This window comes from Vicugna pacos, unplaced genomic scaffold (genome assembly GCF_048564905.1).
Source record: "Vicugna pacos unplaced genomic scaffold, VicPac4 scaffold_20, whole genome shotgun sequence".
NCBI classification, from domain to species: domain Eukaryota; kingdom Metazoa; phylum Chordata; class Mammalia; order Artiodactyla; family Camelidae; genus Vicugna; species Vicugna pacos.
Window position 1 is genome coordinate 47,593 of NW_027328741.1, and position 14,946 is coordinate 62,538.

General features: G+C 45.0%; 1 long non-coding RNA gene across 1 annotated transcript; it reads left to right on the forward strand.

Annotated features, from left to right (window-relative positions):
- The first annotated feature begins 203 nt into the window (after window positions 1-203).
- LOC140694086 (uncharacterized) lies at window positions 204-5,333 on the forward strand. Its single transcript, XR_012069841.1, has 3 exons — window positions 204-439; window positions 3,640-3,712; window positions 5,086-5,333. It is a non-coding gene; the product is annotated as an uncharacterized lncRNA (long non-coding RNA).
- Window positions 5,334-14,946: the final 9,613 nt, after the last annotated feature.

A 14,946-nucleotide genomic window follows, 5' to 3' on the forward strand; every position in this document is an offset into this window, starting at 1 on the left:
CTCAATCCGTTCAGCCAGCTTTTCGGCCAGCTTCTCTTCGTGTCTCCCCTAAAGTTGACTTCACCAGGACTGGGCAAGTCTGAAAGTACCTCGGAGCCTCACCAGTAAGCTGATGACAGGCAGATCTTCCACTGTCTGCCCTTTCAGGTTCTGGAAACTGACCTGTGACCTCAGGTCTTTGGGCAGCAGCAGTATCTCGAACTTACACAGCTTCCCGGACCAAACACCTAAGCCAAGCTCCACAGAGGGCGGCAGCCCCTCCATCACACTGATCCACCCACAGAACTCTGCCCGGTTACCTAGGATCCAACAGCCACAACAAGCCTCGCGGTACACACCAACATTCCACCTGGAATCCAACCGCTAACTGCCATCCCCAATGGCTGCTGCATCTTGTCAGTGTTGGGGGAGGGGCTGCATCCGACGAGAAGTTCCTAAGGTAAATGTGATTCTACCCACTAGCGTCCCATGGGCCTTTCTTCTTCCCTCTTTCCTTTTGTTCAGATCTCTATGCACAGTACCAATGGAGGGAAGTGTGTCCCTTTTCAGTTGATGGTTTCACACGTCTTTAAACTTTCTAACAGTTCACAGTACACAGAGACCCACTAAAGGAGACTTATGTTCCTATAATATCCGTACACCCGGAATACATATGCGTCGCCTGATTTCTGCTGAAACACCCGCACTCTCAGGACATGGATCCATTGGTTTCATGGGGGCTGAAATTCCAAGAAATGAAACCAACCCCAATGTGCACTTTGCTGTCAGTCTCTTTTGCTCTTAGTACACTTTGGCAGAGCTACTTGCCTTTGTTATAGGCTTCTTACAATTCTTCTCTACGTAGCCTAGAATATGGCATTCCTTCATCCTGTTGGAAGACATACAAGTCTACATCACGGACTAGGAATCCATTTGATTCCAAATCGGCATTAGGGTTAGGTCACGATATGTTCTTATGAATCAAAATTTACGAATATGAATGCACGCCTCCGAATACAAGTGTGCTGAGTACATGCAAGCCGCGATAATGGGTCGATGCATGCTGAATGATCCTTGACATCACCTTAAGTATTTTCTTTTGAATAATCATGGTTCCCTTGGTAAATATCAGCCAACCGTACCATTTTGGTGTTTGCTTGTTGGTTTGATTCTTTGTTGGTCTGCTTCTCGCTTGTATTGCAAACACGACAGGCCATGCATCTCTCCTTAAGCTTGAAACAGAGAGTCAAATAAGCTGATTCACTTAAGAGAGTGCTTCCAATCACCTATGATTTCCTGCTTCCCTCTCCCATCTTTAGGGTTTTGATGTCCTCCTTGCCTTCTTCTTGTTTCTTCTTTGCCACTCCTGCTCTTCTTGCATTTCCAATAATGGTTTCTTCTTTCCATTTCATCTTGCTGCTTTTCTATTCAGGGTAGATTTCTCAACCATTCTTGTAGGATAAGTTTTGAACTGCTGAATTCTTTTAAGATTTGCCGGTTTGTGGAATTTTCTAGCTCTGCCGTTATTAGGACTGGCGGTCATGTGGCATAGGCTCCCCTAGGTGGCAGCATTTGGCCATTCAGGATATGGTCTGTGTCCTGGCACTCCTCCCTCTCCTGCAATATTGCTGCCGAGATATCAGCTGAATCCCCTCTTGAGGTTCCCTTGTGACTATGTTGTTTCCTCCAGGTGCATTTTAAATCACTGTGATATTCGTGAGCTTTGTTGATTTGAATCATACAGCTGCTGGTAGGTCTATTGGGATTCCACCTCCTTTGGATGCTGTGTAATTCCTGAATTCGCATACATGATTCTTTCTTGGCTTTCAGGAAGTTTCAGTCTGATTTTTCTACAGATAAATTTTCAGACATTTTTTGTTTCCTTATCTCTTGCTTTTCCATCTGGGACCCTTATGAATTCTAGTCTTTCATGCCCTGTCTTAACCCAGGGTTCAACAGCAATGTTTACATTGCTTTGCACTTGCTTTCCTATGTCTGCTTCTGACCGAGGTTTTTCTGATCCCATGTCTTCACAGTCATTCACGCGTCCCTCTGCATTATCTAGTCTGCTTACGACTAAATTTTAGCCCTGATATTATCACATCCATTGAGTTTCCTGATATTTTTTGGCTCGTCTTTAGACTTTCTCTTCCCCTATTCCGGTATTCTGCCTTATGTGATTCTGAGACACTGTTGTTTTTCAGTGATTTCCTGACCTCCATTTTCAACACATGGTCTGGATAGCGTTTTGCAGTCTAGTTGTTTGAAAGCTTATCTTTTGGGCCTTCAATATCTTTGGAACTGAAAATGGTACTTCCTGTTTCTTTTACTGTACTTCTTCACCTCTACTGCTCAGGTAATATCAGGTATGTAATGTGGACTTCTAGGGCTTTGTTAAGTGAAAATTTTAGACTTTTGGCTCTACGCAATTCCATGGGATTTCTGTGCGGACAATTTCTCCTAGACATTGATGCCATATCGTGTTCCTGTGTGTGTTGTCTGGTATATCTCCAATTGCTGTTGTTGCATTAGTTTTGATGAAAAACCAATACTATTTCGATTTGCATAACTTCATTTTGATAATGCTTATCTCACAATTCTGAAAGTGCGCAGGACACTTCCTCTTGTGGAAATGAAGCTTTTAAAGGTTCTCAGCTCTGCATTCTGCTCTATGTCATTTTGGAGTGTTTCCAAAACAGCAAACTGAGAGTGCGCTTGTGCTTTGTAGTTCCACGGGAATGTGCCAATGAAAGCAGTTCTTCTCAGAGCTTCTCTGTCTACAGAAACACCAGTGGAAGCATATCTATGGATGTCACATATCAGGGCCTGCTGGAATGATCCCGCAGACCTACCTTGGTGTCCTCGGTGCCGTACCGTGCTGGTGCCATCCAAAATGTAGCATCCGCTTTAGGGAGATAATGCTGTAGGTAATGCTTCCTCTTCTAACGCTGTGGACTTGGACCACTCTTCCTTGTCCTCTCATCCTTGTGGCACGGGTGCACGAAGGCAACCACACAGCTGTTGCGCATCCTGTGCCTCAAACCAAACCATAATCCCAGCCCAGGTTATGAATGTAGCAGATCCTAAGGCTTTTCATTCTGATTTCAAAACCAAGGCCCCCTGGATCCCTCAGACCAGATGAACGATATCTCTGATTCAGCCCCACACGTGCTCTATTGGCAAAATGCCCAATTGGTCCCTGGTCCTGCAGATGCACTGGGTGTGGCCATGGGACATATTGGTAATCTCAACCATGAGACCAGTTTTGATGCTTTATCATTGGTACACATTTTGGTTTGCTCTCTTGATTCGACCCACCACATCCCACAATGCACTCCAGATCCCTGAGACTCAGCGTGTGCCATCATTCGTAGCCCTATCCCTCACAGAACGTTGCCTCTGCTACCTCAAATGTGGCAGCTGGGATCTTGGACTCCGAATCAACTGTGGGGATATTTTGCGCTGGTTTCTTTGAGTTCTGTCAGCCAAGCATCTGCTGTGCACTCTTGTAAATCTCAGCACATCACCTTCTATCCCATGTCTCCTGTCCGCTTGAGAGTGTGCGTCCAAGTTAAACAGAGTTTCACCCTTGTTGCTCCATCACCAGGGGTCAGACCCTCACTGGATTCCATTTCCTGCTTTGCCTTCTCCTGCTTCCAGGTGTCCTGAGGCCTCATCCTGTCTTTGGAAGTAACTGACCTCTCTTCGGCAAGTGTCCTGTGCCAAGGGCTGGGTGAGTGGATGTTTCCATTGCTCTGTTCATGGGAGCGAGTGAGTGCAGGTTGCACTTCTTCTCTGCCAACTGGGTATCGATGAATCAACACTATCCAGATACATTTCACAGAAATGTGATATTTGCTTAGCTCTTTGTTTCTATACAGCCGTGGTGGGAGGGATGGTCCGAATACACCTGTTTTGACATTGTGTTGATATCTCATTTGCAGTCTTTAAGAAGTTTAAAAGAATTCATTTACATGTTTTGGGAGTTATACGAAAATGAAGATATTTTTTGAAACACACTCAATCGACCTAGAAGCCAGACTTGTCAATTTTGGTAACATTTTGTCAGCTCGACGGAAAACCTAGACAGATAGAATGCAAATTGGCAGTCCAAACTGTTAAAGGGTTCATGTCGGCTCTTTACGGTTGAAGCCTCCGAAACCAACAGGAACCATGAAATAACTATTGGAAACTTGAAATAACCCCCAAACTTGGATACACTTGTGCATTGGTGCCCTTTACTCCCAATGACACCTACTGGCCAATATTGGCATTTCAAGGGGTAACATCCCTCTCTAGGAAAATACAAGAGGAAAGAAACCAAATATATACATGTAGGTTTGAATCCAAAAGCACCTAGAGGCATTCTAGCTAGGAGAACCCTGCTGCAATTATGCTAGTCTATGGAGAACCAGGTGTTCTTCTATCAGTGATGAGAACGCTTAATCATCCGATCATGTTGGGTAAAGCCATTTAACGCAACCAAGTCTGCACCCGCATGATATAGTGCCCACGGGGGCTTGACTCAAGTGAAAGACGATCCACATAAGCTGTGTCTTTTATATCATTGGCGACTTTTGCAGCACAGTTCTCTTTCTGACTTGTACTATTTACCTATACTGTCTTGAAAAATTGAGGCCTAATACAGATTCAAGTTCAGTCAGATTCCCCTCTCTTACCACACTCCCTTCACCCCAGGGAAGACATAAACACAACATTTGCTGAATCTAGCGGAAGGCCATCGTTTCTAGGTGTGAGCTAAGTATTCAATTCCTATCTATTTCAGCCAAGTTTATTGGACCTTTAAGGAGTTCACTGTTGTTCACAGAGTGTGAAGCTGGAGGAACTCTGATTCTAGGAGGGGCTTGTTTTACTCGTAATGGCTTCATTGCAGCTCAGCTACTGATCCTTCAAAATGAATGCCTGTGTGGAAGGGAGGGAAGGCAAGTGCTTGCTAGCTAGGCCCAAACCTGGGAAAAGGCTTACCTGGGCTTGGTGAATTCTGGTCTGAATGGCTTGGGAAGGCCCCTTGGGAAGTGTGGATTCCCATGACCTCTTCCAAGAACAGGAGCGTTTTGATCATCTCTGCCATCTCTTCTCTTGCAGACGTCAGGGACCTTGGACCCGTTCTTGGAGAAGAGAATTGAGGAACTTCCTCAAGTCCACGTTGGCACTCCGTATGTTTCTGCCAGTATCAGCGAGGTTCAAAATGTCTCATGAATGTCTTTTGAGCCTGGTATCCTCTACAGCTGTCTCCACGCCAGTATTCTCCATTGTAGCAGAACATCTCTCATCCATGTGTTCGCATCTCTCCTCAATCCGTTCAGCCAGCTTTTCGGCCAGCTTCTCTTCGTGTCTCCCCTAAAGTTGACTTCACCAGGACTGGGCAAGTCTGAAAGTACCTCGGAGCCTCACCAGTAAGCTGATGACAGGCAGATCTTCCACTGTCTGCCCTTTCAGGTTCTGGAAACTGACCTGTGACCTCAGGTCTTTGGGCAGCAGCAGTATCTCGAACTTACACAGCTTCCCGGACCAAACACCTAAGCCAAGCTCCACAGAGGGCGGCAGCCCCTCCATCACACTGATCCACCCACAGAACTCTGCCCGGTTACCTAGGATCCAACAGCCACAACAAGCCTCGCGGTACACACCAACATTCCACCTGGAATCCAACCGCTAACTGCCATCCCCAATGGCTGCTGCATCTTGTCAGTGTTGGGGGAGGGGCTGCATCCGACGAGAAGTTCCTAAGGTAAATGTGATTCTACCCACTAGCGTCCCATGGGCCTTTCTTCTTCCCTCTTTCCTTTTGTTCAGATCTCTATGCACAGTACCAATGGAGGGAAGTGTGTCCCTTTTCAGTTGATGGTTTCACACGTCTTTAAACTTTCTAACAGTTCACAGTACACAGAGACCCACTAAAGGAGACTTATGTTCCTATAATATCCGTACACCCGGAATACATATGCGTCGCCTGATTTCTGCTGAAACACCCGCACTCTCAGGACATGGATCCATTGGTTTCATGGGGGCTGAAATTCCAAGAAATGAAACCAACCCCAATGTGCACTTTGCTGTCAGTCTCTTTTGCTCTTAGTACACTTTGGCAGAGCTACTTGCCTTTGTTATAGGCTTCTTACAATTCTTCTCTACGTAGCCTAGAATATGGCATTCCTTCATCCTGTTGGAAGACATACAAGTCTACATCACGGACTAGGAATCCATTTGATTCCAAATCGGCATTAGGGTTAGGTCACGATATGTTCTTATGAATCAAAATTTACGAATATGAATGCACGCCTCCGAATACAAGTGTGCTGAGTACATGCAAGCCGCGATAATGGGTCGATGCATGCTGAATGATCCTTGACATCACCTTAAGTATTTTCTTTTGAATAATCATGGTTCCCTTGGTAAATATCAGCCAACCGTACCATTTTGGTGTTTGTTTGTTGGTTTGATTCTTTGTTGGTCTGCTTCTCGCTTGTATTGCAAACAGGACAGGCCATGCATCTCTCCTTAAGCTTGAAACAGAGAGTCAAATAAGCTGATTCACTTAAGAGAGTGCTTCCAATCACCTATGATTTCCTGCTTCCCTCTCCCATCTTTAGGGTTTTGATGTCCTCCTTGCCTTCTTCTTGTTTCTTCTTTGCCACTCCTGCTCTTCTTGCATTTCCAATAATGGTTTCTTCTTTCCATTTCATCTTGCTGCTTTTCTATTCAGGGTAGATTTCTCAACCATTCTTGTAGGATAAGTTTTGAACTGCTGAATTCTTTTAAGATTGGCCGGTTTGTGGAATTTTCTAGCTCTGCCGTTATTAGGACTGGCGGTCATGTGGCATAGGCTCCCCTAGGTGGCAGCATTTGGCCATTCAGGATATGGTCTGTGTCCTGGCACTCCTCCCTCTCCTGCAATATTGCTGCCGAGATATCAGCTGAATCCCCTCTTGAGGTTCCCTTGTGACTATGTTGTTTCCTCCAGGTGCATTTTAAATCACTGTGATATTCGTGAGCTTTGTTGATTTGAATCATACAGCTGCTGGTAGGTCTATTGGGATTCCACCTCCTTTGGATGCTGTGTAATTCCTGAATTCGCATACATGATTCTTTCTTGGCTTTCAGGAAGTTTCAGTCTGATTTTTCTACAGATAAATTTTCAGACATTTTTTGTTTCCTTATCTCTTGCTTTTCCATCTGGGACCCTTATGAATTCTAGTCTTTCATGCCCTGTCTTAACCCAGGGTTCAACAGCAATGTTTACATTGCTTTGCACTTGCTTTCCTATGTCTGCTTCTGACCGAGGTTTTTCTGATCCCATGTCTTCACAGTCATTCACGCGTCCCTCTGCATTATCTAGTCTGCTTACGACTAAATTTTAGCCCTGATATTATCACATCCATTGAGTTTCCTGATATTTTTTGGCTCGTCTTTAGACTTTCTCTTCCCCTATTCCGGTATTCTGCCTTATGTGATTCTGAGACACTGTTGTTTTTCAGTGATTTCCTGACCTCCATTTTCAACACATGGTCTGGATAGCGTTTTGCAGTCTAGTTGTTTGAAAGCTTATCTTTTGGGCCTTCAATATCTTTGGAACTGAAAATGGTACTTCCTGTTTCTTTTACTGTACTTCTTCACCTCTACTGCTCAGGTAATATCAGGTATGTAATGTGGACTTCTAGGGCTTTGTTAAGTGAAAATTTTAGACTTTTGGCTCTACGCAATTCCATGGGATTTCTGTGCGGACAATTTCTCCTAGACATTGATGCCATATCGTGTTCCTGTGTGTGTTGTCTGGTATATCTCCAATTGCTGTTGTTGCATTAGTTTTGATGAAAAACCAATACTATTTCGATTTGCATAACTTCATTTTGATAATGCTTATCTCACAATTCTGAAAGTGCGCAGGACACTTCCTCTTGTGGAAATGAAGCTTTTAAAGGTTCTCAGCTCTGCATTCTGCTCTATGTCATTTTGGAGTGTTTCCAAAACAGCAAACTGAGAGTGCACTTGTGCTTTGTAGTTCCACGGGAATGTGCCAATGAAAGCAGTTCTTCTCAGAGCTTCTCTGTCTACAGAAACACCAGTGGAAGCATATCTATGGATGTCACATATCAGGGCCTGCTGGAATGATCCCGCAGACCTACCTTGGTGTCCTCGGTGCCGTACCGTGCTGGTGCCATCCAAAATGTAGCATCCGCTTTAGGGAGATAAGGCTGTAGGTAATGCTTCCTCTTCTAACGCTGTGGACTTGGACCACTCTTCCTTGTCCTCTCATCCTTGTGGCACGGGTGCACGAAGGCAACCACACAGCTGTTGCGCATCCTGTGCCTCAAACCAAACCATAATCCCAGCCCAGGTTATGAATGTAGCAGATCCTAAGGCTTTTCATTCTGATTTCAAAACCAAGGCCCCCTGGATCCCTCAGACCAGATGAACGATATCTCTGATTCAGCCCCACACGTGCTCTATTGGCAAAATGCCCAATTGGTCCCTGGTCCTGCAGATGCACTGGGTGTGGCCATGGGACATATTGGTAATCTCAACCACGTGACCAGTTTTGATGTTTATCATTGGTACACATTTTGGTTTGCTCTCTTGATTCGACCCACCACATCCCACAATGCACTCCAGATCCCTGAGACTCAGCGTGTGCCATCATTCGTAGCCCTATCCCTCACAGAACGTTGCCTCTGCTACCTCAAATGTGGCAGCTGGGATCTTGGACTCCGAATCAACTGTGGGGATATTTTGCGCTGGTTTCTTTGAGTTCTGTCAGCCAAGCATCTGCTGTGCACTCTTGTAAATCTCAGCACATCACCTTCTATCCCATGTCTCCTGTCCGCTTGAGAGTGTGCGTCCAAGTTAAACAGAGTTTCACCCTTGTTGCTCCATCACCAGGGGTCAGACCCTCACTGGATTCCATTTCCTGCTTTGCCTTCTCCTGCTTCCAGGTGTCCTGAGGCCTCATCCTGTCTTTGGAAGTAACAGACCTCTCTTCGGCAAGTGTCCTGTGCCAAGGGCTGGGTGAGTGGATGTTTCCATTGCTCTGTTCATGGGAGCGAGTGAGTGCAGGTTGCACTTCTTCTCTGCCAACTGGGCATCGATGAATCAACACTATCCAGATACATTTCACAGAAATGTGATATTTGCTTAGCTCTTTGTTTCTATACAGCCGTGGTGGGAGGGATGGTCCGAATACACCTGTTTTGACATTGTGTTGATATCTCATTTGCAGTCTTTAAGAAGTTTAAAAGAATTCATTTACATGTTTTGGGAGTTATACGAAAATGAAGTTATTTTTTGAAACACACTCAATCGACCTAGAAGCCAGACTTGTCAATTTTGGTAACATTTTGTCAGCTCGACGGAAAACCTAGACAGATAGAATGCAAATTGGCAGTCCAAACTGTTAAAGGGTTCATGTCGGCTCTTTACGGTTGAAGCCTCCGAAACCAACAGGAACCATGAAATAACTATTGGAAACTTGAAATAACCCCCAAACTTGGATACACTTGTGCATTGGTGCCCTTTACTCCCAATGACACCTACTGGCCAATATTGGCATTTCAAGGGGTAACATCCCTCTCTAGGAAAATACAAGAGGAAAGAAACCAAATATATACATGTAGGTTTGAATCCAAAAGCACCTAGAGGCATTCTAGCTAGGAGAACCCTGCTGCAATTATGCTAGTCTATGGAGAACCAGGTGTTCTTCTATCAGTGATGAGAACGCTTAATCATCCGATCATGTTGGGTAAAGCCATTTAACGCAACCAAGTCTGCACCCGCATGATATAGTGCCCACGGGGGCTTGACTCAAGTGAAAGACGATCCACATAAGCTGTGTCTTTTATATCATTGGCGACTTTTACAGTACAGTTCTCTTTCTGACTTGTACTATTTACCTATACTGTCTTGAAAAATTGAGGCCTAATACAGATTCAAGTTCAGTCAGATTCCCCTCTCTTACCACACTCCCTTCACCCCAGGGAAGACATAAACACAACATTTGCTGAATCTAGCGGAAGGCCATCGTTTCTAGGTGTGAGCTAAGTATTCAATTCCTATCTATTTCAGCCAAGTTTATTGGACCTTTAAGGAGTTCACTGTTGTTCACAGAGTGTGAAGCTGGAGGAACTCTGATTCTAGGAGGGGCTTGTTTTACTCGTAATGGCTTCATTGCAGCTCAGCTACTGATCCTTCAAAATGGATGCCTGTGTGGAGGGGAGGGAAGGCAAGTGCTTGCTAGCTAGGCCCAAACCTGGGAAAAGGCTTACCTGGGCTTGGTGAATTCTGGTCTGAATGGCTTGGGAAGGCCCCTTGGGAAGTGTGGATTCCCATGACCTCTTCCAAGAACAGGAGCGTTTTGATCATCTCTGCCATCTCTTCTCTTGCAGACGTCAGGGACCTTGGACCCGTTCTTGGAGAAGAGAATTGAGGAACTTCCTCAAGTCCACGTTGGCACTCCGTATGTTTCTGCCAGTATCAGCGAGGTTCAATATGTCTCATGAATGTCTTTTGAGCCTGGTATCCTCTACAGCTGTCTCCACGCCAGTATTCTCCATTGTAGCAGAACATCTCTCATCCATGTGTTCGCATCTCTCCTCAATCCGTTCAGCCAGCTTTTCGGCCAGCTTCTCTTCGTGTCTCCCCTAAAGTTGACTTCACCAGGACTGGGCAAGTCTGAAAGTACCTCGGAGCCTCACCAGTAAGCTGATGACAGGCAGATCTTCCACTGTCTGCCCTTTCAGGTTCTGGAAACTGACCTGTGACCTCAGGTCTTTGGGCAGCAGCAGTATCTCGAACTTACACAGCTTCCCGGACCAAACACCTAAGCCAAGCTCCACAGAGGGCGGCAGCCCCTCCATCACACTGATCCACCCACAGAACTCTGCCCGGTTACCTAGGATCCAACAGCCACAACAAGCCTCGCGGTACACACCAACATTCCACCTGGAATCCAACCGCTAACTGCCATCCCCAATGGCTGCTGCATCTTGTCAGTGTTGGGGGAGGGGCTGCATCCGACGAGAAGTTCCTAAGGTAAATGTGATTCTACCCACTAGCGTCCCATGGGCCTTTCTTCTTCCCTCTTTCCTTTTGTTCAGATCTCTATGCACAGTACCAATGGAGGGAAGTGTGTCCCTTTTCAGTTGATGGTTTCACACGTCTTTAAACTTTCTAACAGTTCACAGTACACAGAGACCCACTAAAGGAGACTTATGTTCCTATAATATCCGTACACCCGGAATACATATGCGTCGCCTGATTTCTGCTGAAACACCCGCACTCTCAGGACATGGATCCATTGGTTTCATGGGGGCTGAAATTCCAAGAAATGAAACCAACCCCAATGTGCACTTTGCTGTCAGTCTCTTTTGCTCTTAGTACACTTTGGCAGAGCTACTTGCCTTTGTTATAGGCTTCTTACAATTCTTCTCTACGTAGCCTAGAATATGGCATTCCTTCATCCTGTTGGAAGACATACAAGTCTACATCACGGACTAGGAATCCATTTGATTCCAAATCGGCATTAGGGTTAGGTCACGATATGTTCTTATGAATCAAAATTTACGAATATGAATGCACGCCTCCGAATACAAGTGTGCTGAGTACATGCAAGCCGCGATAATGGGTCGATGCATGCTGAATGATCCTTGACATCACCTTAAGTATTTTCTTTTGAATAATCATGGTTCCCTTGGTAAATATCAGCCAACCGTACCATTTTGGTGTTTGCTTGTTGGTTTGATTCTTTGTTGGTCTGCTTCTCGCTTGTATTGCAAACACGACAGGCCATGCATCTCTCCTTAAGCATGAAACAGAGAGTCAAATAAGCTGATTCACTTAACAGAGTGCTTCCAATCACCTATGATTTCCTGCTTCCCTCTCCCATCTTTAGGGTTTTGATGTCCTCCTTGCCTTCTTCTTGTTTCTTCTTTGCCACTCCTGCTCTTCTTGCATTTCCAATAATGGTTTCTTCTTTCCATTTCATCTTGCTGCTTTTCTATTCAGGGTAGATTTCTCAACCATTCTTGTAGGATAAGTTTTGAACTGCTGAATTCTTTTAAGATTTGCCGGTTTGTGGAAATTTCTAGCTCTGCCGTTATTAGGACTGGCGGTCATGTGGCATAGGCTCCCCTAGGTGGCAGCATTTGGCCATTCAGGATATGGTCTGTGTCCTGGCACTCCTCCCTCTCCTGCAATATTGCTGCCGAGATATCAGCTGAATCCCCTCTTGAGGTTCCCTTGTGACTATGTTGTTTCCTCCAGGTGCATTTTAAATCACTGTGATATTCGTGAGCTTTGTTGATTTGAATCATACAGCTGCTGGTAGGTCTATTGGGAATCCACCTCCTTTGGATGCTGTGTAATTCCTGAATTCGCATACATGATTCTTTCTTGGCTTTCAGGAAGTTTCAGTCTGATTTTTCTACAGATAAATTTTCAGACATTTTTTGTTTCCTTATCTCTTGCTTTTCCATCTGGGACCCTTATGAATTCTAGTCTTTCATGCCCTGTCTTAACCCAGGGTTCAACAGCAATGTTTACATTGCTTTGCACTTGCTTTCCTATGTCTGCTTCTGACCGAGGTTTTTCTGATCCCATGTCTTCACAGTCATTCACGCGTCCCTCTGCATTATCTAGTCTGCTTACGACTAAATTTTAGCCCTGATATTATCACATCCATTGAGTTTCCTGATATTTTTTGGCTCGTCTTTAGACTTTCTCTTCCCCTATTCCGGTATTCTGCCTTATGTGATTCTGAGACACTGTTGTTTTTCAGTGATTTCCTGACCTCCATTTTCAACACATGGTCTGGATAGCGTTTTGCAGTCTAGTTGTTTGAAAGCTTATCTTTTGGGCCTTCAATATCTTTGGAACTGAAAATGGTACTTCCTGTTTCTTTTACTGTACTTCTTCACCTCTACTGCTCAGGTAATATCAGGTATGTAATGTGGACTTCTAGGGCTTTGTTAAGTGAAAATTTTAGACTTTTGGCTCTACGCAATTCCATGGGATTTCTGTGCGGACAATTTCTCCTAAACATTGATGCCATATCGTGTTCCTGTGTGTGTAGTCTGGTATATCTCCAATTGCTGTTGTTGCATTAGTTTTGATGAAAAACCAATACTATTTCGATTTGCATAACTTCATTTTGATAATGCTTATCTCACAATTCTGAAAGTGCGCAGGACACTTCCTCTTGTGGAAATGAAGCTTTTAAAGGTTCTCAGCTCTGCATTCTGCTCTATGTCATTTTGGAGTGTTTCCAAAACAGCAAACTGTGAGTGCGCTTGTGCTTTGTAGTTCCACGGGAATGTCCCAATGAAAGCAGTTCTTCTCAGAGCTTCTCTGTCTACAGAAACACCAGTGGAAGCATATCTATGGATGTCACATATCAGGGCCTGCTGGAATGATCCCGCAGACCTACCTTGGTGTCCTCGGTGCCGTACCGTGCTGGTGCCATCCAAAATATAGCATCCGCTTTAGGGAGATAAGGCTGTAGGTAATGCTTCCTCTTCTAACGCTGTGGACTTGGACCCCTCTTCCTTGTCCTCTCATCCTTGTGGCACGGGTGCACGAAGGCAACCACACAGCTGTTGCGCATCCTGTGCCTCAAACCAAACCATAATCCCAGCCCAGGTTATGAATGTAGCAGATCCTAAGTCTTTTCATTCTGATTTCAAAACCAAGGCCCCCTGGATCCCTCAGACCAGATGAACGATATCTCTGATTCAGCCCCACACGTGCTCTATTGGCAAAATGCCCAATTGGTCCCTGGTCCTGCAGATGCACTGGGTGTGGCCATGGGACATATTGGTAATCTCAACCACGTGACCAGTTTTGATGCTTTATCATTGGTACACATTTTGGTTTGCTCTCTTGATTCGACCCACCACATCCCACAATGCACTCCAGATCCCTGAGACTCAGCGTGTGCCATCATTCGTAGCCCTATCCCTCACAGAACGTTGCCTGTGCTACCTCAAATGTGGCAGCTGGGATCTTGGACTCCGAATCAACTGTGGGGTTATTTTGCGCTGGTTTCTTTGAGTTCTGTCAGCCAAGCATCTGCTGTGCACTCTTGTAAATCTCAGCACATCACCTTCTATCCCATGTCTCCTGTCCGCTTGAGAGTGTGCATCCAAGTTAAACAGAGTTTCACCCTTGTTGCTCCATCACCAGGGGTCAGACCCTCACTGGATTCCATTTCCTGCTTTGCCTTCTCCTGCTTCCAGGTGTCCTGAGGCCTCATCCTGTCTTTGGAAGTAACTGACCTCTCTTCGGCAAGTGTCCTGTGCCAAGGGCTGGGTGAGTGGATGTTTCCATTGCTCTGTTCATGGGAGCGAGTGAGTGCAGGTTGCACTTCTTCTCTGCCAACTGGGTATCGATGAATCAACACTATCCAGATACATTTCACAGAAATGTGATATTTGCTTAGCTCTTTGTTTCTATACAGCCGTGGTGGGAGGGATGGTCCGAATACACCTGTTTTGACATTGTGTTGATATCTCATTTGCAGTCTTTAAGAAGTTTAAAAGAATTCATTTACATGTTTTGGGAGTTATACGAAAATGAAGATATTTTTTGAAACACACTCAATCGACCTAGAAGCCAGACTTGTCAATTTTGGTAACATTTTGTCAGCTCGACGGAAAACCTAGACAGATAGAATGCAAATTGGCAGTCCAAACTGTTAAAGGGTTCATGTCGGCTCTTTACGGTTGAAGCCTCCGAAACCAACAGGAACCATGAAATAACTATTGGAAACTTGAAATAACCCCCAAACTTGGATACACTTGTGCATTGGTGCCCTTTACTCCCAATGACACCTACTGGCCAATATTGGCATTTCAAGGGGTAACATCCCTCTCTAGGAAAATACAAGAGGAAAGAAACCAAATATATACATGTAGGTTTGAATCCAAAAGCACCTAGAGGCATTCTAGCTAGGAGAACCCT